This window comes from Rhagoletis zephyria, unplaced genomic scaffold (genome assembly GCF_001687245.7).
Source record: "Rhagoletis zephyria isolate East Lansing unplaced genomic scaffold, Rhagoletis_zephyria_1.1 Rzeph_scaffold_23365, whole genome shotgun sequence".
NCBI lineage: Eukaryota > Metazoa > Arthropoda > Insecta > Diptera > Tephritidae > Rhagoletis > Rhagoletis zephyria.
This window is the reverse complement of record NW_016180423.1, coordinates 1-5,570: the sequence shown is the minus strand read 5'-3', so window position 1 is coordinate 5,570 and position 5,570 is coordinate 1. Positions and strand designations below refer to the sequence as shown.

At 32.8% G+C, this 5,570-nt stretch overlaps 1 non-coding gene across 1 annotated transcript; it reads left to right on the top strand.

Moving 5' to 3' along the window:
- The first annotated feature begins 4,796 nt into the window (after positions 1–4,796).
- TRNAI-AAU (transfer RNA isoleucine (anticodon AAU)) lies at positions 4,797–4,870 on the top strand. The gene has a single exon. It is a non-coding gene; the product is annotated as a tRNA-Ile (tRNA).
- Positions 4,871–5,570: the final 700 nt, after the last annotated feature.

The following is a 5,570-nucleotide window of genomic DNA, read 5'->3' as shown; positions in this document are numbered from 1 at the left end:
GCACTTTCTTCAATTTCCCTTCAACTTCGCGAGGTTGTATGCTTCTAATGACAAACACTAACTAATGACTCAGCATGCTTAAAATTTACAGTAATCTATTAACAGATAGCAGTTGACGAGGAGCAGTATTATGCCGAATTTCCACTAGGTATTGAAATTACAAAAAATTGGTGCCATTTAAAGAATGCCATGTAGAAATGAACGTAATGACTATTTTTATAAAGCAATGACACGAATATTTTTTAACGCTCAACTTTTGGTGGATTTCCACTAGGCATTAAATGGCAAAAATAACAAAGTCGGGCAATAAAAAATAATCGTGTCATTACATAAAAAAAAAAGATCATTAAGTTCATTTCCACATGGCATTTTTTTAAATGGCATAGATAGAATGCTAGAGGCTGTGCACTGCGACCTTAGGTCTATTGTGCCTCTCTTTTAAATGGCATACATTTTTTGTCATTTCAATTCCTGCTGGATTCGACATTTGTCATTAAAATTTTTCTCATTTAATGCCTAGTGGAAATCCAGCATTACATTTATACTTACTTGCAGGGAATTCAAAAAATCACTGATTTGTCAAACTATTCTCATATTTTGGTATGTTTGATAAGTTTCCAGTTCATTTGTTGAATCTTATCCTTAACATTTTTTTTATCAAAATATATTATCATATTTTGTTTTCTATAATAATTTTTTTTAGATAGATTTGGTGACAAATTTAATGGATATTTTTTAGAACTCTATAAATTTTTATATATTTATTTCTTTAAATTTTACTAAGTTTTTAATTGATTTGCCCTACAAAAATTCTTTTTAAAATCTATCTTGAGACTTTTTTAACAAAGATTTGATACTTGAAGAAATGGTTTGAATAAAAATAGTACTTAGGATATTTTTTCAATTTTCAGTTATTTATTTAATTTTCCATTAGTCTACAGAAGATAGTAGATAATCTTACAAAGTATTAGTTAAAAAAATCTTTCAAAATACATTAATTATAGATTTAGAAGATATTAAATTTAAAATAACATTTATTGTAACTAAAATTTAATAGTGAGCCGTGAAAGTTGCAAAGACTTATATTAAATCCTGGGCACTGGTTTATTATATGCATAGAAAGTTTGGTATGTAACCTCAACAAAAAGTATATAAATACGTAATTGTAAAAATTGGCTCATTCGCTTTGAAGAGATTGCGAATTTCTTGGCATCGTATGCTTCCGGTTAAGATATTCTAGGCAACCATGATAGATATAAGAAGGATCTCCTGTCCGACAGTGCTTGCAGCCCCAGCAATTCCCTATTTTATTTTTTCCACAATCGGAAGAGCACAAATCTTAAGCAAAGAATCTCTTCTATATCAATATGACCTTGAAGATAACAAAAGCACTTTTATGAGAATTATTACTCTTCGCTGAAAGGTAGTGGACAACAGTGAAAAAACGTCGTTGCTTTACAAAGCACTTAAAAGAAGAGTGCTTTTAGCGAACTTACCATTCTTCCCTCCTCCCGTGATGAAGTGCAAAAGTGAGCAAGCATTTATTTAACGAAGGGAAGCTTCATTCTCACAGACCACACACTTTCTGCACATTATGACACGCTGCTACAAATGTGACTTCAAAATCACAGCTAAAATACCTTTTAAAAAAACGTTTAGGCCTTTCAAGGTATATAGTAGGTAAGTAGGTACTTAGGGCAGTGAAATTAAATGCCTCAAAGAACGAAGCCGCTGCATTTGCCTCAGGATTTCTTACTTCTTTTCGGAAATTTCGTAAACTCTTTTTCCTCGCTTACTATTTTGTCAGCTAAAAAACGCTCTGCTGTGGTTTTGCCTTCAACTGGCCTGCTACTTTCCTACACTTTATAGTACCGTATACCGTAGCAGACGGTGCTGGCTGGCAAAAAAGAGCAAGAAATGTTTAAGCGAAAATACCAGGCGAGCAGCCAGCAATTGTAGGTGGTCATCCATCACATCATAGCAGCGTGCTATCTCGTCGTATGCTTTTGCCTGGCGTGTCAAGCCAAGTCGTCAGTGATTTGGCGCGCATTTCACATTCGCTTTGCCGGCGGCAGCTGACCATAGAAAGCAAACTGGAAGAGGTGTGTCGTTCGTTCGTTCGTTCGTACATTCTGTTGGGACGGTTTGAGACTTTTCCTTTATTATTGTTGGCCATTGATTCTTACTTTTATGTATATATGTATGTACTTTTCTCTGTGTCACACGCTCCTACTCACCTTGGGCTGCGAAAACAAATCATTTTTGTTGTTACATTCATTCATTTGCTTGATTTGTCTTTTTTACACCCGAGCGCACTTGTGCACAAGGGTATTATTACTTTGTTCACATAACGGTTGTTTGTAACATTCTAAAGGAATCGAGGTGGATATAGAAAAATAAAAGAGACTGATGCTTTGTATTTTGACGTTTTGGAATGCACCCTAAATGTGTATACATATGTCGGTAACCGCTGCATCAATTTCTCCCAAACTTGGCGCAGTTGTCGGCTAGGACCAAAACATATCAAACAGCTAAATATTTTTAAAATCGGACAAAAACCAAGCCCACATCCCATATAAGAAATATGAAATCCTCGATAAATCAGTAACTATTGAAGAGAATTTTATTCAAAATTGATATTTGCAATAATTCTTTAGCACAAATACGTTTTTAACATTTTTTTTGGAAAATGGGCGTGGGACCGCCCACTTATGACCACAAACAACTGTTCTATCAATTTGTAACAAACTCGGCACAATTATTATACTTGACATATAAAATCGGCCTAAAATTAAGCCCACTTTTCATATAACGGCAAATTTCAGAAATGCTAAAACTTCGATATTTCGATAACTGAACATATGTACTAACGAAGGTAGGGAAAAACCACCCCAGCTTACTATGTAATGGTAGTCTTCGGAGAGGTGAAAAAACTGTATTTAATCGTACGCCGGGTATTTAATGTTCGACTTCACCCGAACTTGGACTTTGTCTGCTGAAGCACATTTTATTCAATAACGATTCTCTTGTGTACAACAAAAAATGTAAATTTATAGAAGAGCGCCATCGTCGCCCGCTGGACAATCAACCCCAACCAGAGTTGCCAGAAGTGAAGATTTATCTTCAAAATTAAGATATTTTCTATAAATAATCAGAAAAATCTTCATATGAAGATATTTGCAACAAAATAGATGTGAAACTAGAACAGCCATAATTCTATTGTCAAATATGGATATGAGCAGAATAAAACGTTAAAATGTGTACACTGTATACACTGTGGTTTTTGTTAGTTGGCATTGGTATGCGCAAGCAAGCATGCTTCGAGCTGCCCTTGTTTATAGAATGTGCGTTAAGAGATATTTATAACTTAATTCGGAACAGCCCAAAAAGAATTGATTTGTTTAAAAAAAAAAACTTAAAAATTTGTTTCATTGGTAACCACATAAGCTTCTGCAGCCAAGCCAGACTAGGTGGCTTTCTCTAGAGGCTGCCGTTGTGCGAGTTTTGAAACTTTCAGATTTACCTCAACTATTTTTTATCGTCGACGATGTTGAAAAATTTGATGCAGTCAATCGCATCAACGAAAGTTTATAAAATCCATATTTTAAATTATATTTGACCTTTTTAAAATTCATTTTGAAGGTTTTAAATTCTTTAAACAAACTTTTTAAGAGTGAAACCTCCCATATTCATGTACTAAATGAAGAAATTCGCAGACTTTTTTAGAGTAGTTGAAATTAAAAAAAAATTATCAACTAGTGCAAATTACACATAGCCAATTAATGAAGTCTATTCTGCGACCAAAGTAGAGTATTTGCTCAAAGATAGTGCAATCGAAAACGAAAATGTGCTGCCTCGATTTCAAAAAAAAACTTCTACGTAATTCTACGCAATGAAACTTTACAAAGATTGAATTTCGAAAACGAAGTATTAAAATGTATTGAGTTTTAAGCACCAAAAAATGTTATTGAAAAAAAACAACGTTTCAATTGCAAAAATTTTCAAGCATTTGCCAACTCTCGATTATGATAACATTCAAGAAGTAGACTCAGAATAGAGAGAACTGCGCCAAGTTGATTTGAAAATATGTATACGGTATCACTTCACAAACACAGCTTGTAATTTGTTAATTTTGATGTTTAAATAATATGTACATATGTAAATATAAAAATATAAGTAAAAATACTTGGATGTTTTGTGAACTAGAAGTAAGGCTGTTAAGAATTCAAGAACTTGTTATTTCTGTTTTTTTAAATTAAATGTGTTATGGGTTTGTACAACAATAAAATTTAATAAAAAATTACGACTTTTTTGTTATAAAATCTTCAATAAAGATATTTCTAGAGAAAAAAAGATTTTTTTCCCCCAGTTTCAGTAACCTTTTTATGGTGTTTTGAAGATTTTATCGTCACTTCGACGATTTTTAACAACATTTTTCTGGCAACACTGACTACAATGTTTTAGTAATCGTTTTGTTTTTGTAGAGCTAATATCGCATCTTTTATTTTTGTCGCTGCTCTGCGGTGGCTCTTTGGTACTTTGTACAAGCATTTTTATTATTGGCATATGTTATTCGTGATTGGCTTTTGCTTCGGCTTGCCTTGAATGGTCTTCTTTTCATTTGACATCGCTTAATAAATGCACATTTTTGTGTAAGCTCTTAATACGTATGCACATTAGCTGGGCTCTAATTTTGATTCTCAACAATACTATCGAGTCACTAAATTTAGTAGCTCTCTTAGCGCTAAACTTTGTGCTCGCTCTTATGTTGTCATTTTGACAACAATGTGGTATCTGGCCCATTAGCTCAGTTGGTTAGAGCGTCGTGCTAATAACGCGAAGGTCGCGGGTTCGATCCCCTCATGGGCCAAAAATTTTTTTTTTTAAATAAAATAAATAAAAAATGCGTTAAATCTGTATCCTGTTTTTTCACACTTTATTTTTATTTTTTCTTAATAAGCAGGATCTATGAAATTATAACAAACACTAGGTATAAAGTGATTCACTAAGACCGCAGATTTTCTTTTATAAATAAAACATAACAAACTTTGACGAAATAATTCTTTTATTTCAACATATTTTTTAATGTATGTGGCATTTGTAAATATGCCGAAAACCGCAAAAAAAATTTAGTACTATTTATTCAGTTTTTTTCCAAGGATTGTTAAAATTATAATGGAAAATCAAGTATTGCTTGACATTCTCAAATAACAAAGATCTGCGCTGGTCCTTTAAGAACGTTGAACAGACCGGATACAACCTTTCGACATTCACTAATCTGAAGGGCAGAATTTAAAATTTGAGATTTCTTAATGCGGTCTATATTACACAAAGATACAAATCCTACATTTCTTTTCCAAACTGAATTTAATATTTTTAAATATTTCTTATTCTCCATTTGCGAAAAATTGTATTTCATCTTTTCAATAACATCAATGCCTTCTCGTGGGGACTAACCTTTGGTTTGCAATTTTTGTATCCCAATGCACAGCACTACCCCATATACAAAAGTCAAAAATTTTGATTTTTCAAAAACGGAAAGAAAATAGTGAAAATAGTGAGAAAAAACG